Raw genomic sequence first — 24,719 nt, forward strand, 5'->3', positions numbered from 1 at the left:
CGACGAATAACGGCCATTGGTCGTTCACGTCGCCCGTTATCTATTGTCCTTTCAAGGCCACGCCGGTGTTACTGACGAATGCGTTGGGGTTTTTGTTGTTGTCGTCGTCGTCCACTGCCAACGCAGCATCGCCAAACAACGTGCTTAATTGTGTTGTGTTATTGTATATTGCAGGAAGGGAAGCACAGCGGTGACGAAAAATTGAAGGGGACGATGCTCGCTAAAGCGCACTCGACCTAAACACAAGGCCGCACTCGACCAAAACACAAGGCCGCACTTGACCAAAACACACGCAAAGATCGACGCTCTTCTCCTGACACGGGCGCAATTTTCCCCGCGAACGTAAAAAGGGACAGATTGGGGGGGGGGGGGGGGGGGGGGTGGAAGGAAAAAAATCGGGAATTCTTTCGGTCGCGACGGGAGAGACAATCTCGCCGTCGTGGCCGAGTGGAGCGCGGGATGACAGGATTATTGGGAGTTTAGAGGGACGGACGGATGGGCCGCGGAGAAACTGCGAGCGGGTAACCGCGTCCACTCCTGGAGGCCATAAACACCGCGGTGCCTCAATAGGTGGATCGAGAGCCCGTCCCACCGCGCACAGGGGTGAAGGCAATGCTCCCGAGCACGTGTCATTTTACAAACGTAACGGCAAGGAGAAATAACCACATGGCGATTAGCGCCAACCAGGGTTACAATCCAAACGCTCGTCAATGGGATTTGCCAAACATTTCAATGCAAGGCCCTCTCCGGACGGAAAAGTCTCGCAACTTGCCGAGATTTTCCTCCTGGATACAAACATTTTTTATAATTTAGAGTCCTTTATCAATCAACTGCTGGATGAAGGCCTCGCGACACCGGGGCCAGTCAGGCCGGTCAGCGCGCGTTGGGAAAGGCGATAAAAATATCACTCGCCACTGGCGTTAGCCGTGGCCGGGAATCAAAGTCAGGTGGGCGGGATTCGTGGCGCAGTGCGACAACCACGGCGCCACAGCTCTCGCTTCCTGTTTGCTTAAAGCGAAAATGAGAATGAAGGGAAACACTGAGCCCTGGTTGAAAGCGGTGCTGAGCAACGAGAGGGACGCTACGCGAGGTCCCCTTGGGAACCACGGGGATGTTTTAGGACAAGCGGCGCAGACTTAAGAATAATATCACGAGCTTTACTTACTTGTAAAAAAAAATATGCCAAAACTATCAGCGAGCATCAAACAAAAATGTGCGCGTTTTTTTTTTGTTACACCCAACAAACCGCACGAGGAATTAACGACAAATGAAAGCAAATCAGCTTATTTGACTGCAACAACACAAACCACACAATGACGCAAATAATAAAAAAAAAAGAACGTGGAAATGCGGAGACGGCGGCGGCGGCGGCGGCGGCGGCGCTGCCATGTGGCCGAGCTTATCAGCGTCGCCCACGCGCCCCGCCGCCCGCGGAGATTGGGGCCGGCGCGGCCGCAGAGGCGCACGGCGCGAGGGAAGAAAAGACGAGCGGGCGAGGACGCAACGTGCGGACGCACGCACACACAGACACACAGACGATGTCAAAGACAAAGATCCCCCGAATAGCTGTCACGAGAGTATTGGGGCAAGTGCTGTCAGCGGGGACAGATGAAGGCCGGCACGGCACACGACGGGAGTGGGTGGCCAGCACCACACCCGGCCGCCTCTGTCTCCCCAGTGCTGATGTTTTCACACCGCACCGGGTACTCATTCGAGGCTGAATAAAAATGCGTAACACACACACACACACACGTTGCACACGATCACGGAGCACTTTGACCCCTCACCCCGGTCTGCCAGGCCGTCCTCAGCCCAAATGCATTATTCAGCGGCACTGCTCCTCCACGTCTTGTACGCACGTACGCACGCACACACAATGTAACGTATATTATACACACACACAATGTAACGTATATAATACACACACACACAATGTAACGTATATTATACACACACGCAATTTAATGTATATAAATACACACACGCTCAGTTTTATACGTATATACCCACACACAAACAGAGATTCATGTAATATGGAATTTGACTTCTATATAAGAATGCACACATCATTTTGTAAATGCGTTGTACAGAGTCACACCAACACACGTATATAAATGCTCTCACACACAAACACAAATTTGATTCACTGAATATTACGCACAATCGCACAATTTTACAGATATATACGTTAACACGGAAATGTACAATTTTGCATTCAAATATGCTTATATAATACACACATACAAGCATTCACAGAAAATAATACATGTAATGTATTTGCATGCACGTATACACATTCCCAGTGTTAAAAAAAACACATTTCATAGAGACCGGTTGTGACTTGGTGACCGATATATAGTAGATATATTTCAATAATGTTCTAGAACGGTTAGAAATTTTACTTTTGGCACTAATATAGTCAAATCTATACCGACAACTGCAAAAAAAACATCCAAAAACAACAACATATTTGAAACGTGGGGTCCCCAAAAATGACTGCGCAGGCATCGACTGTTTTCACCCAAGGCGCAGGCTCAGCCCAAAATTCGCGCTAAACAGCCACACACACGGTCCCCATCATCACCACCACCGCCACCACCGGCAAATTCTCATCCGGCCCCACGGTGTACAAGGTGCCGTGCTCGGGTCCCACTCCGCCTCTGCGGCCTCTCTCTCTTTCTGCGCCGTGCAGGAGGGCAACTGCCTGAAACGTCAGCTACTTGGAGGATTTTTTTGAAGGCCACGCAGCGTTACTGACGAGCGTGTTGAGTTTATTTCTGTTATCGGTGAATCAAGGAATCAGCCTCCCTCCCCGGAGCGTGAGGCTGAAGCCGAAACCTGCCGTACGTACAACACACACACCACACACCATGTGTGTGGTGTGTGTGGTGTGCGTTCGTTGGTACGCGGTTCACACACTAACACACCACGTTGCGTGTGTGCGTGTATATGTGTGCAGTGTGTGCGTGTATATGTGTGCAGTGTGGAGCGGTAGTGTCGCGGTCAGTGCGCTGCGCTACGAACCCGAGCGCCCAAATTCGATTCCCGCTTACGGCCAACACCGGTGACGATTATCTAAACCGGTCCTGGGCCTCCCCTAGGTCGACTCAGACTCAAATGAATACCTGGTGCGGTGTGTAAACACTGGGGAGACAAAGGCGGCCGAGCGTGGTGCTGGCCACCCACCCCCTCGTGTGCCGTGCCGGCCTTCATAGGCGATCGCTAACAGCACTTGCTCCAACAATCTATCAAGGCTATACGGGGGATATTTTTTTTTATATGCGTGTGACCCATTTTAAATCTTCGCTTCCAGCGACTTTGTTTTGCAATCCACCATTGTGCTCACGGTAGTAGGCTTGAGGTCATTTTTTAGTAAATCACTACATCTCTGTATCGAGATGTACACGTGTCATTATCAAGCGAGCGGAGAGTATTTTGGTCTCCTCATTTTAATTATTCTGATTGTTACTTTGCCAAGGCAATTCAGATTCTACCTTCGTGAGTGACAAGTCATGTGTCCCACAATGTATCCCGAGGCCGCGTTACCATTTAAAACTCAAATTCATCGGGCAATTCAGTTTTTTCACTATTTTAACTTGCTACTATTTGAGTATACCGTAAATACGGTACAATTCTTTCAGGAAAACCGTGTTTAGACATCGACTGCTCATACATCTAAGTGGTTTTGCGAATGGTTCTCACTTAGATGCACTGCTACTGTGCAAGACATTTGTGTAGAAATATTTTTTTTAAACATAACGTACGAATCCTATAACCCAATTCACACGTACCCCAGTATTTACAAACTACTTTGATCTGTTATGGTTTCCAAAAAATAAAATATCTCGAAGGCATGCAGTTTGACGCTTTTCTGCGCTCAAAATAAACCGCATTAGCGCTGGCGACTTGGCGAGAGCGCTCATGTAAAAAATTATTAATTTCTTAAAATATAAATCACGACCAAACCTCGCGGCGACAGTTTATTAATTTGAACAGTTTCCGTCGAAACCTTCGCGCCAAAACCGTCCGGTAATCTTTCACGCTTGGCGCGCTCTTTATTGTTAGCGCCGCCGAGAAGCCTTTTTATCACTCACGACCTAGACCCGGAGCGTGCGCCCTTTGCATACGGGCGCTTTCGCCACATCACAGCACACAACGCACGGTGGTCGTGGTGGGGGGGGTCACCTTCTGACTCCGTATTCGCAAAGGAACCGGACAGCGTCGGCGTAAACACGGCCGTGACGTTTACGGCGATCGCGCCGTTTGCGACATCCCCGACCGTGCGCGTCGCTTCGTCGTCCGCGTGGCGCCGCGCCGCGCGCTCCCGCGTCGGAGATTACCCGGGAGCGCCTCTCGACAGCCGCTACCGGACACGGGCGGCCAGGGCCTCTCGGCCCTCACCGAACATTGTCAGGGTTCGTCGGTCGACTGGGGAAGGTGGCGGTCGCAGCCGTAGTCACGGCGAAAGGTATACTGGACGTCGCGTGTCGGGCGCGTGAATCATTTTCCGGGTCACCGACCTGGCCGAAATTGAGCCTTGCGGTCAATCGTTGAGGAATCGCGGCGAGCAAGGGGGGGGGGCGGCGGCAGAGGAGAAGATGGCGGCCGGGCGGCGCGCGGGCGCAAGGGGTCGCGCGAAGACCTCGTCGAGAAAGAGAGCCTGCCACTGACCTCGCGCGCTGGGCTCGACGCTCGCACGCAAGGGTGCCAGGGCTTCTCAGGCCGCGTTATGTCACTCGCCCGCTCTCGCCACAAGTGCCACGACACGAGAAGTTTCACTCGTTCGACAAGTTTACGCGGACCGGGTGAGCGGCCCGTTGAAACCAAATGTCTCGCTTTAAAGGGGGGGCAGCACCTGGGAGGCAGAGTAATTCGGTGACCTTGGCGAAGAACAGTGCAGAACGACTGTTAAAATATGAGAGGAGAGGTTTTCCCCTTTGTTCTGGCAACAAAACAGCTGTGTTAAGATTTTATCGGTTCTTTCGGTAAAGTCACGTAGAAGGGAAATAATAAAATAATAAAACATAATAAAATAAAATTCTCCCGACGTTTCGGCCACAACACAAGCAGCCGTCCTCAGGTGAAGAAACAGAGCTGTCAGAAAGACAGCGCTCCAATGTTTAATTTGTATTATTTTATTGTTTCCCTTCTACGTGCCTTTACGGAAAGAACCGAGAAGATGAATCCCTGCAGTCACGAAAGGTGTTAAGATGTTAAAACACCAAACTGAAACCTTTAACAAGGATTCATGTCACTGCATTAACCACAATACTTGTGGTCAAAATGCAACAACAACAAAAACGTACTCTGATAAATATAAAAGGGGAAAACCTATTTTCATATTTTGGTACTGCCAAAGGAGGTCCCATGATGTAGATTAAAATATAACTTAATAAAAGTACTTTGAAGCCACTTATTTGAAATGGTTAGCACGTAATTTACTTTCATTGCCAATAAAAATACATCACGTTTTCAGACAATGGCCCATCTATTATCATGGCTATTGTCTGAAACATCAGTCTGTATATGTTCCTGTTGTAAGGGCAGTGACAAAGGAGGTGAGGGTGTTTGATTTCTGCTCGCACACCTCGGACCGACGCACTCCCTTGATTTGTGGATTTGAATTTTTTTCTTACTTTCATCATCACCATCGGTCAAATAAAGGGACCGGTTCCACCACAGCTGCGTCAACTCAAGAGGTTCGGATTTCTCCGTGGAACCACGGGGAACCGACCTTGACCGTAATCGCTCTGACGTGAGGCGGCTCAAGCACGATGATTATGGCACAGTCTGGGACGCGCAGATTTCATCGCATCTTGTCCCGATTTCGTGACACAAACGCTTCTGCAATCGCTGAAACGCGTCCGAAATTGCGTCTGCGAACCATTACAAAATTGATACAAACATTCTTAAATGTAGGTCGAAAAACACCCCCACTGAGGTCAAATTTTGCTTTTTTTCAAACCGAGGCATTGTCAAAGAGGCGTGAATGTGTTTTTATCATTGTTGAAATGAAAAAGAATAGAACCGTGTATAAATGTGTGTGTGTGTGTGTGCTTTCACATGAAGTCGTTGAATATTTTGCCCTCTTCATCTTTGTGTCGGGCTGATTTTATTTACAAATTTGCGCGCTCCGCCATTCCGGCTGCAAGCGTTCCTCCCCACAACGCCCTGGAACGCGCACACGCATCATCTCACAGGGCCCATACCTGGTTAAATAAAGATATCCACGCACGTACACACGCGTGCACACACGCGCACACGCGCAAGCGCAAAGACTCCGCAACATAAAACGGTCAAATGTGTTCATTAGTGCTGCATGCGAGCACGCGCCATCCAATGCACCACCCCGCTTTCCCAGAATGCAGCGAGGCGCCTAAAGTCTTCCCTGCCAACGCGGAGGCAGCCAATGGGATGGTGCTGCCGCCCCTACCCCACGGCCCGCCAAGGCCCCCCAGGGAGGCCGGCGGTGCTCACACAGATTGCGAGCCCTTGCTATATTACACCTCCATTCCATATGGCTTTGGGAGACGATTAATATCCCCAAATTATTCCGCTCCTTAATATGCAAAGATATTCACGGAGGAAGTGGAGCGGAACAGACGCAGAAGCCCGCTCGCCCGCCCGCCCGCCCTCTCGCTTGCACGCACGCACACAGACAAAAGCACAATCCGCTCAAATATATAAGAAACTTAAAAAATGTTCCACCACTTCACGCGACGATCCGCGGTGAAGCACCGCGTGAGCCGGGCGGGCGAGCGCGGAGCGAGCGAGCGAGTGTGGGGCGTGTGCGGGGCGCCTCCTCCCGCTCCCCTCCTTTGTGCTGCTCGGTTGGGGGAACGGCTGGCAGGAATCGCCCCGTCTCTGCTCACGACGCGCGCTTGCGAATTAAGACCCCGCGCGCGGATCATCATCGCCGGCTCGGCGCAGCCATAATCCTCTCTCCTGCCCATCGTCGGCTTAGCGCGTTAAACATTCGCCGACTCCCCGGATTGTGGGAGATAAATTCTGTTGATAAAACTTTTCACATTACAAATTCAACTTCTGCACAACGATGATGCAGACGCAGGTCACAGCAAGCGAAAAACACAGAATTCAGCGGCAGACTCGAGACTCGCCGCCGATGCTAACTCATTAGCCTCCGCACGGTAAGCCACGTCTAATTTAGCTGAAGTATGACCTTTGTGCATCACTTCATAAATTACTTTCTCATCTGCCGGCAGCAATGCGTTAATTAAGGCAGACGGCGGCAGTTATACGCCCGGCACACTAACTGGGTCACAAAGGAAGGCATTCATGTATCCCCCCTTTTTTTTTTGCTAATTTCATTTCTCACCGCCCGCAACAAAACAGAATGAACTCGCACGGAAAGCCACCAATAAATTAACTCTTATCATCTCAGCGAGCAACAAGGCAAAGGAGGGGCCCCCCCCCTCTATTGTAGCCTCACTCGGGGTGTGCATTATCTCTTTCAACGCCCTCCCGCAGCGCTTAGTCTGCTGCTGCTGCTGCTGATGTTGCTATTGCTGCTGCTTACGCTGCTTATTAGACATTTACGTTATCCGCTAGAGTATGCGACTCGGTATTAATATCGATGAATATCAATGAATCCCTAGTAGACCGGAGTATGCTGCACGTGACCAGTAGCCCCGGCTATAGCGAGAAGGTATACTGAACGTGACGTGCCGTGTGCGTGAATATTTGACGCCGAATCAATGAACGTAGATTCGTTTAGCTCACACAATGTAAGCGTTGGACTCGTGCGCGTGAGAATAAAGTGTGTACAGTTCACGCAATTTATATGTAAATTGTTTGCTGATGTTAACTCTATGCCAACGGTGGGAATGAATCTGTCAAATCGAGACAGAGGGAAAACTGGGAAACAACTCAAACGCTGATGGCTCGTACGGTTGATATCGGGCGAGAAGAATCGGCACTTGACCTGAATCGTGACCTCAAACTGTGGCGGGTCGTGGAGTTGCTCAAAGAAGTTAAATCGCGACAAACCCTCGGGATCCGTTTCACAGTCTCAAAAAAAACCACTTTGGTCCCCACTCTCTTGAGGTGGAACAATGACACAAATAGTTGTACAGCTCTTTCTCAATCCACTCCTTTGATGAAGGCCTACCCACGCCCGTATTAGGCCTGGTAGTCATTTGACCATACTTCAGAGGTGGGTGCGGCGGATGCCAGGAGTGGTTTAGATATCACTCGACACTAAACTATTTTTTTTATTTTACCAGGTAAGGCCCACTGAGCTGTATAGCTCTTTTTCAGAAGCGGCCTGGCTATTACAGATGATAGCTCAACGAAGCGGCTTATCATCATGTGGAAATGTATAGCAGCAAAATACTCTAAATGCGTGACGTTGATGGTAAATGTGGAGGGAAAAACCGGAGGAGCTGGAAAAAAAATTCACGTGACCATGGGAAGAACACACAAACTCCAAATATAAAGCAGATATTGTCAGGGTTGGTATCGAACCCATGACCGCCTGTATACCAGGCGAGGTAGTTAACATCTCACCACCGCTGCGCTACTGATGTTAGCTGTGGCTGGGTAAAAATAAAGTAGATCACCGGGTTCATAGCATGGTGCGCCACTCTCAGCGGCACCGCTCTCTATCCCCCCCCGCCCCCGTGTCTAACGACCACGCTATATTCCTCAAGTTGTACAGAATGTCGACGGTTTGACGGTTTGGGGAGACGTGCATCCAGTAGTGGATAGATCATGGCTGACAAAAACGATAAAGACCGCCGATGATTTTTTTTATCCTGGCACGGTGGAAGATTACAACCGTAATCTCATGGCCCAAAGTACCGGCCCCGGAGGCCATGAGGTACCGCCCTTCTAAACAGCGGCACGGCAAGTAGATCGCTAGCGCGTGGATCAGAGGAAAGGAACGGTCGGAAGAGAGAGAGAGAGAGAGGCTCTTTGTCGAAGAGTGGGAAGCGACATGCTGGCAGCAACAGCATCTGCTGTGCGTACTAAAAGCTGGAGACATCGACTGTGGCGAGGGGGGGTTCGGGACTGGCCACGAAGCGGCCGGGCGGTCGAGACCAAGGACAGGGCGGCGACCGAAGGAAGGGAACGTGTCCGGGAGGGCGTCCCCGGTGGAGACGGAGCCACGAGATCTGCTCGAGTGCGTGCAGGAGCTATTTGCCGAGTTGTCAGGTTGCCAGGCTACAGGAGATTTATGATGGCTTGGGGAGACCTTCATCCAATGGTAGACATTTTAAAACTAGAGAATCACGAAGAAGTGTAGTCTGATTCCATGATTATTCTCTTTACACTCGAATTACTTCACGAATTTTACTGCTTACATATCAGTGGAGCGGCGGCCCAGCCGTTAGCGCGCAGCGCCACAAACCCGGCGGCCCGAGTTTGGTTCCCGGCCACGGCTAACATCGGTGGCATCCCTGTCCCATGGCGACGCCGGCAAACGACCGCCATTCGTAAACAACAAGTTGTAGATCATTGCTTCTCGCGCACACGATTCATCACACGCATCTCGAGTGTAGGAAATCGATTTCATTGACGGACCTACGCAAACGTTGCACGCCGAATTGAGGTAGTCGACCGTTGTGAGCTCGAGCCACGCTAACCGGATTACATTGGGGGAACGGCGTGATAGCGGCGATCACCGGTACCCGCCGTGGGCAATCCGATTAGGGCAAACGATTCCTCGTAACGCATTAATCACGTGTCAGTGGAACGCGCCACTCCCCAACAGGGCGCACGGCAGCGGCACGGGCAGCAGACAAAAGAAATCGGCGCTGACACGCGTGCGCGTGCGTGTTTGCCGAAGCTGCGTACGTGACCCGATTTCTGAGCCCACGTGATGGCACGCACACTCACACACGCACATACGCACACACACACACACGCACGCACGCACGCATGCACAACGCCCCTCGCGCGCCATCACACGCGCGCGTGTCTGCATTGAGCCTCCGATGTTAACGAGCGGCACGACGATTACCCCCGGCGCAACAAATCTGCTTCCCCCGCTGCACGAGGGGCGGCCCCGCAGGCTTTCACATGGAAGTCACGTTCCGACAATCCGGCTACGAACACTGCGGACACCGCGGCTGCTCGCAAAGACGCCATGCCCCCCGGACGGTTGGGGGCTGTGAGCGCGGGCGGGGGCTGAGAGGAGGATGCTCCTCGAATCTGGGCTTGAGCCGCCCAACCGCGATTAAACCGGGTTCTCAAGCGCGGCAGGTTGACAGTCTTAGCCGGGTCACCCAGATATATAATCGTATTATATTTGGGGTTTTCGCTTAAATGGGAGAGAGCGCGGTACCCTCCATGTGCACAAGAGGTCACTTAAAGGGGACCTCAGATGTGGTTCGACAAAATCACCTTCAGCGGGGCCCTCCTGCAACACAGCGCAGGCCCCTGTCAGAGTGCCCCCGCTTCTCTGTCCAGCCAGCGGGCTGGGCGGGCGAGCGGGAGAGTAGGCGAGCGGGAGAGTAGGCGAGCGGGAGAGTAGGCGAGCGGGAGAGTAGGCGAGCGGGAGAGTAGGCGGTCGGGAGAGTAGGCGAGCGGGAGAGTAGGCGAGCGGGATAGTAGGCGAGCGGGAGAGTAGGCGAGCGGGAGAGTAGGCGAGCGGGAGAGTAGGCGAGCGGGAGAGTAGGCGAGCGGGAGAGTAGGCGAGCGGGAGAGTAGGCGAGCGGGAGAGTAGGCGGTCGGGAGAGTAGGCGAGCGGGAGAGTAGGCGAGCGGGATAGTAGGCGAGCGGGAGAGTAGGCGAGCGGGAGAGTAGGCGAGCGGGAGAGTAGGCGAGCGGGAGAGTAGGCGAGCGGGAGAGTAGGCGAGCGGGAGAGTAGGCGAGCGGGAGAGTAGGCGAGCGGGAGAGTAGGCGAGCGGGAGAGTAGGCGAGCGGGAGAGTAGGCGAGCGGGAGAGTAGGCGAGCGGGCAGAGCGCAGCACAAGGGCGGCCGCGTCGCTCGGGCCACCGGAGCACCGCGGGCGAGTGGCGGCCGGCGATTTCTCAAACGGCGCCACGGTGGTGGTGTGTGGCGCCTGATGATCTCGGCCAAGGCCGATGGCGCGATGGGAATAATATTTGCAGGAGGGGGGTGGGGGCAGAAAGCGTGCGACGCGCGGCACCGCGCCGACCTCCCTCTCAGGCACGGGCCTCTTCACTCGGTAAGACGGCCGCACATTGGCAGGGCGCTCATTAGGCATGCGTCCACCGGAGTAATTACGGTGGTTTCGTCGCCGCTCCCAGGCCGACGCACCTCCCCACGACCCCTAATCGACGCCGCCGCGGCCGGAGTCGCCGTTTGAAGTCTGCGTTGGCGTCTCCGCGCTAGCGCCGCGCCTCTCTCTCCGGCGGAACACGCGGGGGGGCCCCCCCGTCCGCCCAATCACAACGGCGGCGCGGGCCGTGACGAGCCGACCAATGGCAGATCACGGCAACGAGCACATGTCCGCGACGGGACCACATGACCACTCATCGTCAAAAAACACAACGCCGCTGTGGGCGAACGCTGCCCCGATAAGGAAATGAATATTCACGCGAGGCTACGCGTGCGACAATCGATGATCACAACCGATTTCCACGCTTGTGACGGGCGCGTAAATTTGTTATTTTGGAATTGATCATTAACAAATGTGTGCTAATGATATGCAAATTATATTCTGCCGTAGCATTTAAGGTAACCGAGCGAGCGGAAGTGTACATTTGAGACGGAACAAAGACCACAGTAAAAATTGGGCGAAAAATTATCGATCAATGAATCGAAATCACAACCCCGACCTCTTATGATCGTTTGTTGAGACACCAACCCACAAAATTCACACCCTCGCCTGGAGAACACCCAACGGCTCACAACGTACACACCATTCATGATGGACGTCACAACCCAAAATTTTCACGACATAAACCGCACCACAACCTAGACCTTCACTCGAGAGACCACACCCTCGCTAGAATCCACGCCGTGACCCACACCCCACCGTGAGACCACCACCACAATGCCGGCCACCCCTTCACCGCACTGGCACGCCGCCTGCACGCGGGCAACAAAGCCGCGGTGGCGCGGGCACCATCGGCACCGCGAACCACATCTTGTGCCGCTCCGGTCCCCGCCGCTACGCAGACGCGGGGACAGGTGCCCGTGCACACCTAGGAGAGGCGGGCGAACGCGCCGTCTTGCCGTTCCCACGACCCCGGGGACGGGAAGGGAGAGCGCGGAGCCCGTGCCAAGAGCCGGTGCCAGGGCAACACCGCCCCGGATCGGCACAGACTTTCTCTCTCCCCGGTCGGCGGGCGGTCGTGCAAACGGCGCCACGGAGGACGCCGCGATCGTGGGCCGCCGGCGCTCGGCGGCGCCGAACAAACCGCGATCTCTCGCCGGGCGGCGGCGAAGGGACGCTTTCCCGGCTGTCCGCGGCGCACGCCCGCAGCCCGGGCCTCCATCCCACCGCAACCGGCGAGCGCCGTCGACGCTCTTCCAACGGCGGCGGCGGCGCCAACAGCGGCCGTGGACGAAGGTGCGGCAGAAACTTTGCGGCGAGGGCGACGGCGCTTCTCCTCCTCGCCGCTCGCTCCGAGCGCCGCGCTGCCTCGGCCCCCGAGCGCCGCAGCTGTCGGGCGCTGCCCGCAAGCTCTCACAGGGGCTGGCTGCCTGCCTGCTGCCCGCACTGTCTTGCCAAATTATCCCCTTCCCCCCCCCCCCCCCCCCAGACTACTACCGTTTTGTTGCCTCGCAGAGAAAAAAATAAACAATGCAAGTAAGCGGCGGCGGTGGCGGCGGTGGCAGCGCAGTATCCCGTAGACGGAGAAGCGCCGCCGCTGCCACCGCCACCGCCGCCGCCGCCGCCGCCGCCGCCGCCGCCACCGCCACTGCCGCCACCGCCGCCGCCACCGCCACTGCCGCCACCGCCTCCGCCAGCGCTTTTCGAGTTTGCTTTTAGCATTTCGCCGTCCGCGTTCACCTTGCGTCGCTTGACGGGCGCGGGCCGCGTTCGCAACCGGCGCAAGCAACCGCGTTGGGCGCCACCGGCTGCGGTTCCGAGCGCGGCCGCTTCACGAGCGACGGCCGCGGCGACAGGAAACAACGCCGCGCGCTCGCACCGACAACGCAGAACAAAGTGAAAACCAACGGCGAGTTACCAACGCTTTAACAACAACAAAAAGGACAAAATCGTCCGCACCTCAAAAACAAAGATGCCGGCGCTCGCTATCCTCGCCGCGTCTCCCGCTCCATATTGGATTGCGCTTAAAAGGCTCCTCTGATTGCGCGCCCCGTGCTCCCTCGCCCGCCGGGCTGCGCCGGGGCTCGTCTCGTGCCAGCCATCGGGCGGCGGAGTGAGAGCGGCGGCGGCGGCGAGAGGATGGCACCGTTCCCACGCACGCACTTGGCAGCCGTCCATCACTGCAGCCATTTCCCACCCGGCGGGGGCAACGCAGGCACGCGCGTCCGCCGCCAGGAATGCCAACCGTTGCCAGCCCCTTGCCAGTCCCTTTGCCAAGTCCCGGCAGGCTGCAGCGGCCGCCACCCACGGCGCCGGGGCGACTCCTCGCGCTCTCCTCGCAGCCGCGGCGTGTTTCGCGGAGGCACCTCGGGAGAAGGGGGCACGGGCGGGCGCGAAACCGCGGTTCGGGCGAGGGTGGCATCGCGGCCGCGAGCGCCGCGCGCCGCGGTCGGCACGACGTAGGTGAGAAGGCGCCCCCCCCCCCCCCCCGCCGCCGCCGCCGCCGCCGCCGCTCTCCGGTTACCTCGGCGCGCGCCGTCGCGAACTCCACGGCCGGGCGGCACACTTGGCAGCTCGAGCCACTTCTTGGCAATTAACGACAACGAGCGTCGTCCGGCTTCTGCCGAGGGTTGGCGCTGCCAAGCGGCCGGGCAAGCGCAGGTGGCGGGGCGCGAGGGAGCTCCGTCTGGCGAGAGGAGGCCTCACCTGGACGCGCCAGGCGGGCGCAGGGACCCCCCCCCCTCCTCTAATCCCCAAGCTGCAACTTCCTCCCCCAGACTTTGAGAGCAGCCACGGCCGGCCAGATATTTGCCGCGAGACTGCAGACAGCCCAGGAGCATTGTGGGAAGGAGGACAAGCGGGAGGGTGGCGAGGGAGGGAGCAAGGGAGAAAGCGAGAGTGAGGGAGAGAGGTACACAGGGAGGAGCACGTGCGTGCGTGCGTGTGTATGCGCGTGCGTGCAAGCGCGAGAGCGAGCGAGACAGCCGAGCGTGCACGTCTGTAGAAGCACCGAGCTGACTCAGCCCCTCATCTTTATTTCATGAGCTTGCACCGCCGCCGCCGCCGCATCGGATGCCGATTACACGAGAGAAAGCACGCGCGGGGCTCGCGCCCATCGCTGCCACCGCTGGGCACTTGGCAGCCGCCGGGGGGAAGAGGATTCTCGCACACGCGGCTACAGTGGCAAGAGCCTCACCTGCGCTTTGTTTGACGTGCGACGGCGAGAGAGCGCACGGGAAAAGAAACCGGCGGTTAAAAACGCTGGCTCAGAGCCACCGAGCTCCACGTTGCGCCACCACGCCCCTCTTTGCTCGACACAAACCGCGCTCTCTATAAACAAAGCAGGCCCATCGAGGGGCCTCACGGCCAGCAGTCGTCAGGAGAGGCCGAGGCTCGTACCACCGCCGCTGTTAAGTGGCTCACATGCCGTACCGATGCCGAATGCTGCATCGGTCGCTGCAAGATACACAAGCAGCGTGGGTGCCGGGACACTCAACGATGATGGCCACGCTGATGAGAGATAGAGGGAGGACACGGTCACAGGAGATGAGGCCTTGCACATCACGATGTCACAAAATGAAAAAGAGCTTCATAGCTCATTGGATTCCTCCAGGAAACATCGCAGAGATACACTCATCCGCTGCTTCTGACGCGATAATCTGCGCTTGACCATCTGAATGTGAAATTGCAATTGTTGCTCTGCATCTACATCAGCCGTAAGAAAAAAAGAAGTCTAAATAAAGATTCTGATTCTGTCTTTTGTGACACGGCCATGACGAGCCTATGCGAGTCAGCGGGCCGCGTCTCTCCGTGAGACTTCACAAACCCAGCACCACGCCACGCGTGTCTCTCAACACGGCCACAATTCAGGACTTCTCCGGCCTGGACATACGACAACTCGCGCCCCCCTCACGCCAATGACACGCATTTCAAACACAAAAAATTCCGCCAATGAAATTACGTTAACTTCATCTGTTGCACGGACAATCCAGTTGCCCGGCTATTTTACACGGGAGATGAGGCTCAGCGTCCCAATGCACTGAGTGAGGCCCCCTGGGTGAATGGGGGAGGGGCGGCATTCTCACGAACAGCAGATGCTGTTGCTGCCAGCCTGTAGCTTCCCACTCTTCGACAAAGAGCCTCTCTCTCTTCCGACCGTTCCTTTCCTCTGTTCTTCTTGTCCAGTGGTGTGGCCTGTGAAATCCTTCATTTCATCTCTGGCCATAAGGGCAGTAGAGGATGGCAGAGCCCGCACGTCATGTGGAATGGCCCTGCTTGCTACTGCGTGCTGCAAGATGGCCTGAAGAAAGGGATGTGTGCATTACACACGCAGGGTGATGATGTCACGTGACGTGCAAGGCATGATGGGAAGACTGAGCCAATGGTCACGGTTGCGCCGTCTACAAATCACTTCTTGGGCGCGCTGGTAACAACATTTCCGGTGCAAATTCCACATTCGCATTGCAGGGAGCAGTCTCTCCAGAGGACAACATCCCCACCAAGAGGTGTGACTCACTTTGCTATCCCTGGAGGGGTAGAGATGCGTTCGCCATGAACCAACACCAACAAAGCGTGGATCTGGCGGCCGTGCCGGGGCCACGCCGGGGAGGCCCGCATCCCTGCGGCGAGGGCCGTCCGCCCACGTTGGTGCCGGCTCCGTGCCCACTGCGCGCCGCTGGTACTCGCTTGCCGGAACCGCGGTGGCATGATATCACCGGGCCTGGCATCGGCCGCGACATCGGCACAGGTGGCCGCATCGGCCGGCAAAACGGCGGTCGGTCGGTCGGCCATCCGCTCGGGTTGACGTGGCCCGACCCTCTCAAGCACCCGCCGCTTGACTTCAAAGTGCACGGCGTAAAATCAAAAAGGAGCTGCCCAGACGGTGCGTTCACAGGGAGCCCCGATGCCGCTCGGGGATTTGGCTGCGCTAAAGCAACACGCGCGTGGAAGGGGACGCGCGCGATAGGCGCTTGTCCGCGCCCATGCGCTCGCATTCGAAATCGCGCGCTCCGATCACGCGTGCACGTCGCGTAGATCTTCGAAAAAAATTACTACGTCACGCGAGTGGTTTTGTTGCCAATCTTGCCGACAAAACGACGGAGGCCCCGCTGTTTGCGAGCTGCGCGTTGGGTTTCGCACCGACTGGTTCGTAGCTCCTTGATCCTCTGGGACAACATAGCCCAAGTGCTCGATTAGGATCGTACACACCAATCATCGTCTGCCGACGGCGCTAACTTGGCAGGACCCTCCTGAACGAGAGTCATGAGACTCGGCGAGGTTAGAACGAGTAAACGAACATAATACAAATTGTGTTAAAATCGTGGCACTGGGACGATCTAAGAACGGGACCAGTGGCAGACAGGAGGATTGTTGGCATGGTAACTGGCTGCGTGCGAAGGTCCCTTTCCAAACGACAACGTTTGTGCAAGTGCTGAAGAGAAATTAAGAATACCGAAAATCGTGTCGTTTTTGGAACTACAGTGAGGGAAAAACGTATTTGATCCCCTGCTGATTTTGTACGTTTGCCCACTAATTTTAATGGTAGGTTTATTTGAACAGTGAGAGACAGAATAACAAAAACATCCAGAAAAACGCATGTCAAAAATGTTATAAATTGATTTGCATTTTAATGAGGGAAATAAGTATTTGACCCCTCTGCAAAACATGACTTAGAACTTAGTGGCAAAACCCTTGTTGGCAATCACAGAGGTCAGACGTTTCTTGTAATTGGCCACCAGGTTTGCACACATCTCAGGAGGGATTTTGTCCCACTCCTCTTTGCAGATCTCCTCCAAGTCATTAAGGTTTCGAGGGTGACATTTGGCAACTCGAACCTTCAGCTCCCTCCACAGATTTTCTATGGGATTAAGGTCTGGAGACTGGCTAGGCCACTCCAGGACCTTAATGTGCTTCTTCTTGAGCCACTCCCTTGTTGCCTTGGCCGTGTGTTTTGGGTCATTGCCATGCTGGAATACCCATCCACGACCCATTTTCAATGCCCTGGCTGAGGAAAGGAAGTTCGCACCCAATATTTGACGGTACATGGCCCTGTCCATCGTCCCTTTGATGCGGTGAAGTTGTCCTGTCCCCTTAGCAGAAAAACACCCCCAAAGCATAATGTTTCCACCTCCATGTTTGACGGTGGGGATGGTGTTCTTGGGATCATAGGCAGTATTCCTCCTCCTCCAAACACGGCGAGTTGAGTTGATGCCAAAGAGCTCCATTTTGGTCTCATCTGACCACAACACTTTCACCCAATTGTCCTCTGAATCATTCAAATGTTCATTGGCAAACTTCAGACGGGCATGTATATGTGCTTTCTTGAGCAGGGGGACCTTGCGGGCGCTACAGGATTTCAGTCCTTCACGGCGTAGTGTGTTACCAATTGTTTTCTTGGTGACTATGGTATGCCTTGAGATAATTGACAAGATCCTCCCGTGTAGTTCTGGGCTGATTCCTCACCGTTCTCATGATCATTGCAACTCCACGAGGTGAGATCTTGCATGGAGCCCCAGGCCGAGGGAGATTGACAGTTCTTTTGTGTTTCTTCCATTTGCGAATAATCACACCAACTGTTGTCACCTTCTCACCAAGCTGCTTGGCAATGGTCTTGTAGCCCATTCCAGCCTTGTGTAAGTCTAAAATCTTGTCCCTGACATCCTTGGAGAGCTCTTTGGTTTTGGCCATGGTGGAGAGTTTGGAATCTGATTGATTGATTGCTTCTGTGGACAGGTGTCTTTAATACAGGTAACAAGCTGAGATTAGGACTCCCTTTAAGAGTGTGCTTCTAATCTCAGCTCGTTACCTGTATAAAAAAAACCTGGGAGCCAGAAATCTTTCTGATTGAGAGGCGGTCAAATATTTATTTCCCTCATTAAAATGCAAATAAATTTATTACATTTTTGACATGCGTTTTTCTGGATTTTTTGTTGTTATTCTGTCTCTAACTGTTCAAATAAACCTACCATTAAAATTATAGACTGATCATTTCTTTGTCAGTGGGCAAACATACAAAATCAGCAGGGGATCATATACTTTTTTCCCTCACTGTATAATTTTCCCCGTGTGAATGAAGCAAAAAAAACCGAATCTGTCCCCACGTCTCGCCTTACTATGGGAGCACTCGGGGCAGGGGGAGGGGGGACACCTTCCAATCGATTCCACATCTCTTCTCGTGACGAACCGTGCACATTTGGCAGGCACCACCAGAACAACGATATCCATCGCGGAGGGCAGGGAGGGCGGTCGTGATTTTTTGTAAAAAAATAAAATACTCGCGCAATTACGGTTGTTTAAATGAACATTCGCGTCGCATGGATGCGGGGGGGGCGGGGGTAAGAAAAATAAAAACCCACCACTTCCTTTGTTTCGTCCTCGTGTTCAACATTAAAAAGGAGGTGGCGACTCGAACCGCAGATTATTTTTGTCACGCTCGATTAAATTACCAAAGACATCGAGAGGCGGGGGGGGGAATGGGGGTGGGGTATCATCGGGAAAAACCTAGCCCCGCTGCATTTGTTTTCATTATTTATGACGGCGGCCTCTGATGTGTTAATGACTGCGGCGTTACGTGAATGCAGATGAGATGCCCCGGGTCTGCGAGCCGATTCGCCTGCCCGCTAGAGGATTGGTACGCGAGCGAATTTTTTTTATTTCCTTTTCCAGTTCCACCCCGCCCCCCCCGTCATGCCCCACCCTCCACCCCCAGACCTTTTTCCGCAACGTCCCTCGACGGAGCGATGGGGTTGGTGGGAGTGGGGGCGTTCGGGAGATAGCGCGGCTCCGGAGGCTCGCGTAGTTTTTATCCATTTTTAAGGAGGATCCATCCGGCGGCGGGGGCCCAACGTGACGAGCCGGTCGCACGCCGCTTGCAGAGAGCACTCCATTTTAGTTTGTTGGGTTTGTCGCAGTGGTCCCGGGTCCGGGCGGCGGCGACGGGAGGGATGGGCGAGAGGGGGGAGGCGGTAATTTAGAGGTCTTTAATCCCTCCACATGCCACGCGCTCATCTGAATTTTTAATCACTACAAGAGGAGGCGCGACAGATTTACGGCCAGGAGCGCTCAGCCATCGCACGGCGGGCTACGTGTCCCGCAAGCAAGATTGTGCGAGCCGACACAGGGGCACCATCCGTACCATCCGCACCAACCACTCCAACCACCGCAACCACACCAACCACCCTGACCACCCCAACCACCGCAACCACTCCAACCACACCAACCACTCCAACCAGACCCAGACAACCACACCAACCACTCCAACCACACCAACCACTCCAACCACCCTGACCACACCAACCACACCAACCACACCAACCACCGCAACCACTCCAACCACCCCAACCACTCCAACCACCGCAGCCACACCAACCACCCTGACCACTCCAACCACACCAATCACACCAACCACCCTGACCACTCCAACCACACCAACCACACCAACACTCCAACCACACCAACCACCCCAACCACCCCAACCACTCCAACCACACCCACCACCCCAACCACCGCAACCACTCCAACCAAACCAACCACTCCAACCAGACCCAGACAACCACCCCAACCACTCCAACCACACCCACCACCCCAACCACTCCAACCACACCAACCACACCAACCAGACCCAGACAACCACACCAACCACTCCAACCACCCTGACCACACCAACCACTCCAACCACTGCAACCACCGCAACCACTCCAACCACACCAACCAGACCCAGACAACCACACCAACCAGACCCAGACAACCATAACGTGAGTACTAGAATGCCTTAAAGACAAAGATTCCCCATACAGCCCTAACAGATAGTTGTGGCAAGTCCCGTTAGCGAGCACCTATGCGCAGGCCAGCACAGCACACGCTCGTGGTGATGTTTACACACCGCACCAAGTCATCATTTGAGGTAGAGTCGACCTAGCGGAGGCCCGGGACCGGACCAGGTAATCTTTACCGGTGTTGGCTGCCATGAGCAGGCATCACACTCGTGTCGCTGGGTTCACAGCGCAGCTCACCCAACCGCTGCGCCACCACTCCCCACTAGGTACTAGAACGCGTTGCACCACGCGCAGCTTGCAATGCACACGTGCAGCCCTTTATCTCTATACTGCTGGATGAAGGCCTCCCACGTGGTGCAGACCGTGGGGGTTATTTGACCGTACTTCACCACCCACAGACACGGTGGGCATCGGAGTGCCCAACCGTGTAGCCCCCACCTCGGCAGCCTATGACAGCTGTCTTGCGTGGCTGACCCCATCAAAGCGCTATCCAGGCTCAAATGCCTGCTTAGCTTCTGAGGTCTGATGAGATCCTCGGGCATTGTGGGTGATGCAGTGACCTGGAGCTCTCAGTAGGCTTCATACTAAACCAGCCCTTTAAAGTATTTGGCCGCTTATACATTCCCACGTGATGAGACGCTTTCTCAGGCTATCATTTGTGTTCGCCAGGTAGCTTCGGTTTTTTTTTAATCGCTACATAGCTCAGAGGGCCTTGCCTGGTGAAATAAAAAATAGTTTAAAGTTTAGTTCTTAGCCCCACGCTGGTTCCTTGTTATGATCACAGTTGCGGAGCACAAGCAGGCCCAGAGGCCCAACATGCCAAGACGCCCAGCAACAAACGGCACAAGTGAAGACGCAACAGGGGTACAGTGAACGCGCTTCTTGAATCCGGCAAGGGTCAGAGGAGCGGCAGGGAATTCCCCGGTGGAGCCGCGCGATGAACCGTCGCGATTCAGTCGAGGAGCGAAACTATTCCAGAGTCTCGTTATTTCTCTCGGTTTTTTTTTTTTTGCAGAATCATTCGTACAGTCCCCCCGTCTCTAGATGTTGTACAGTTTTTGTCCGCTCCGCGAGCCAAATTCTAACACTGGCGAGCAGTTTGAATTTAATTCGCGTAAATTGCAAGTTTACGAAATTCAAGCGTGCACGCGGGAGCGCGCCGATGCGCGTATCTTGCACATATCTTGCGCATAACAATCATTAAACTGCTGCAACGTAACGTACACAGACTCCCAACGAGAACAATTTTGATCATGATAAACCATCAGCCTTAAGATACAATAAGTCTCATGACTATTTTTCAGGAGGGTCGTGCCACATTGAGATGCCTGGCAATTTCATGAACGAGCGTGCGGGCCTCTTGTGGCAAGGAACCGGAGACACCCGGAAGAAAACCCGCACCGATGGATTCGATAATCTGTTTCTGTACGGCCGTCTCGTGCCCACCTCGCAGCGCAAGCCTACGGCACCTGGTATTTCCGCAAGCAGTCTCCAATCCGAGTACTTATCCAGGCACGAAACCTTGCTTAGCTTTCCGAGTTCGGGGGCATTCCGGGTGGGGCGCCACGGTGGCTACGAGATGTTAACTACCTCGCCTGGTACGCAGGAGGTCGCGAGCATGATCCCGATCCTGACGACACCCGCATATTTGGAGTGGTCGCGTGGATTTTTCTCCGGGTCCTCCGGTTTCCCCCCTCCTCATTTAGAATCAGCGTCACGCATTTAAAAGTAATCGGCTGCTATACATTTCCACGTGACGATGATGATGATGATGATAAGCCACTTCGTTCAACTATCATTTGTGACGGCCAGGTCGCTTCTGAAAAAGAGCTGCATAGAGTTCAGTGGGGCCTTGCCTGGTAAAAAAATTAAACAAAATATGTTTACAGTTTCCGTTTTCTGGCCGTTTGCTGCCTCCGCGCATTCCGCGTGGATGTGGCTGTGGTTGGCTCGGACGGGGCCGTCCCTGCACGACGAAGAAGCCTCGAGGGGCTCCACGTCGCCCGCGTTTACGCCTCTCGAGCAACGGGGGCGCGCGCCACGTGGCACGGCGTCACAACCCCAAACGCAGCGGCGGGGATTACGGCACAAAATCACGCTGCTGCTGTTGTTGTTGTTGTTGTTTTTATAGCAAAGCAAGATGCAATTTCGGGAGGGGGGGGGGGGGAGATGTCGCTGCAGACTCCCCCCTCTTTTGAAGGTGCCTGCAGTTTTAATTACATCATTTAGAGTGTTCCAAGGCAGGGCTTTTCAATTTCACGGAAATGATTGCAACCAGCGACAGATGTGCCAACATTAAAGGAAATTACTCGCAATTTCCGACCGCTGTTTTTTTCCTCTGCTGGTAACTGCGCGATAATGGTGCCGCGGCAGGGAGGAGGTGATGGGGGAGGGGGCAGCAATGTTGGGGTGAGGGGGAGCTATGGCGATGAAAGTTGTTGTTGTTGTTGATTTCGGGTGATGTGGTAATGAGGGGGGAGTGATGTGGAGATGATGCGAACAGGGAGTGATCGAAAAGCGATGCGGGAAAGATGGGGGTAGGTATTGATGCGAGCGTGACGTGGGAGTGATAGGGAAGTGATCGGGAGCGATGTGTGGGTGAGGAGTAAGTAATATGGAGGGGTGCGGTGTGACAGGAGCGTGGTGAGACTCCGCTGTCGGACAGCACCGACTGTTCTTCGTTAACACCAGGATCCTGCTTCACGACCGCACACACCTTGCTCATTTCAGTTGAAATTGCACGCTGTGAGCACGCCGCCTGCCCCAGCGCGTCACCGCCACCACGCAGAACGACTCTCTGCATCACGGCCGTTATCAACAGCCCTGTCTGTTGTCGTCTGATGATCATCCAAGCTGGTCTCGCTGTGCTCGGAGCACTGGCAATCAAAAGGTCACGAGTTCAAATCCCCAAGGGAGACAACTCATTATCGTCGTACATACACCGAGTCTCTCCCCTCTTGTGGAGAGTGAAAGTAGCTCATGGACAGAGTGGTCTTTGCAGAGCGGCAATTCGATGTTGAACTTTACCGACCGTGCGAGCATTTAACCGCAAACACCATCGTCGTCGTCGTCATTATTAACGTTAGCCTCGTCATTATAATTACCATAGTAGTCATCATCAGCAGCATCCTCGACTGCTAGATGAAGGCCTCCCCACGCCTACAACAAATATATACATATGACTGTTGAACTTATTTTGTTCTGTACATAGCCAACCGTGCTAATCGGAGGCACGGCACTAAAATCAACTACAGGTGACCACAATGGCCATGTTGACCCAACACCGCCGAGAGCCAGGGGTTTAGAATCCGAGTTTCAGGAGCCCGAGATTAAAACCGCGTCCCCGAACGTGGGGAGCCGATGGTCTGGGCCCAACGACTGCAGACACGAACGCAAAACAGCCACGAATCAGGTTTGCCACCAGGCCCGTGGCTCGGTCTCCCATTCCCCAGAGCGAGCCCACGGTGTCGCCGCCACTGGCACGGAGAGGAGCGCCTCTCCAGGCGGGGCACCGGAGAAGGGGGGCAAAGCGTCACCCCACCGTGTGGACAAGGGGGGCGATGATCAAAGCAACCCTCAGAAGCAGTTCATCAATATCACCTTACCGCAGGCCGTCCTCAAACACAGGGTTGACGCGCCGCTTTCGGGGGAGAGTTCCGAAAGGAGAAGTCTTCGTATCTCGGGGAGCACAGTTCCAAGAATGCGATTCGAATGAAGATTAGCAAACGTCATCTCTTTTGGGACGACCAGTCAAGTGCCCTTCAACGCTTCGTTGATGAAATGGTTTAAAAACGGGAATCGTTATTGATACATGTGTAAAGATGAAGGCCCTCCAATTACGGCTCTTCTGTGAATCAAATGTTCCATTAATCGGCTCATCTGGCGCAGCACAATGGGGCGGTATTGAGTGATAAACGGCCATTTCATCTCAATGAAAACAACCAAACACGGGGCTTTTTTTCCCACAAAGACAAAGATCCCCCGTGAAGTCTTCAACAGACTGCTGCAGGGGCAAGTGCCGTCGCGTCCGTGCCATCCAGAAGCGGCCTCCATCTGTGGCCTTTTCACGGCGACGTGCGATCCCAGCATGCCGTGCACGACAAAGCGGCAACACTGGTAGCCCCACGGGTCGCACAAAGCACCGCAACGGAACAACAATCCCAATCGCCGGCTCGCGAAACTAAACAATGCCAACCCTGCAATCGCAACGAATGATCGGATCTCAGTAAGGGAGGGTGTGCGGGGGGAGGGGGGTGGGTGGGTGGGCGATCGTTGTTCGATGCTCGGGGCACGCCGCACCGCTGACAAAGGGAGGGCAACCAGACGCAGCGGCCACGGCAAGTGCACCTGCACGCACGCCGAGCGGCGGACAAAGGCGAGGGCGCGCTTCCACAGATCCACAGCGGCCTGCGGGGGGCGGAGGGCAGCGGCGGCCTTCCGCTCGTCCCCGCGCCGCGTGCCGTGGGCTGCACGCGGCGCGCCGTCTTTTGTGCGCGAACATTTGGGGAGGGGGGTGGGGGTGGGGGGGAAGGCGCCGACAATAGCGACCGACCGTGCGGCTGCAATCGAAAAACGCGGAGCGGGGACGACAGAGGTGGCAGCGAGAGCCGTGGGGTGGGTACGGGGGGGGTGTTATTATTTATTGGATGCCAAGAAACGCTCACAGGGCAAGTCGTCGAGGTGGTTTGATTTAAAATCCTGCTTTGAGGACGCAGACGCGCGTGGCAATAATGAGGGCA

At 54.8% G+C, this 24,719-nt stretch overlaps 1 protein-coding gene across 5 annotated transcripts in view; it reads right to left on the bottom strand.

Annotated features, from left to right (window-relative positions):
• MSRA (methionine sulfoxide reductase A) overlaps nucleotides 1-24,719 on the bottom strand; it is a 108,499-nt gene that overhangs the window by 70,376 nt on the left and 13,404 nt on the right. Inside the window, exon 1 of one of the 5 annotated variants that reach the window (XM_076072308.1) lies at nucleotides 13,913-14,066. The exons of 2 other annotated variants lie outside the window; for them this stretch is intronic. The gene's annotated coding sequence lies outside the window, so the exon portion shown is untranslated. Of the gene's footprint in view, nucleotides 1-13,165; nucleotides 13,488-13,730; nucleotides 14,067-24,719 lie in introns of those variants that run through there. 2 more of the 5 variants (XM_076072303.1, XM_076072310.1) reach the window with 2 other exon arrangements.

The sequence above is a fragment of the Petromyzon marinus genome, chromosome 3, assembly GCF_048934315.1.
Source record: "Petromyzon marinus isolate PM22_M1 ecotype Great Lakes invasive population chromosome 3, UKy_Petmar_22M1.pri1.0, whole genome shotgun sequence".
Taxonomy (NCBI): domain Eukaryota; kingdom Metazoa; phylum Chordata; class Hyperoartia; order Petromyzontiformes; family Petromyzontidae; genus Petromyzon; species Petromyzon marinus.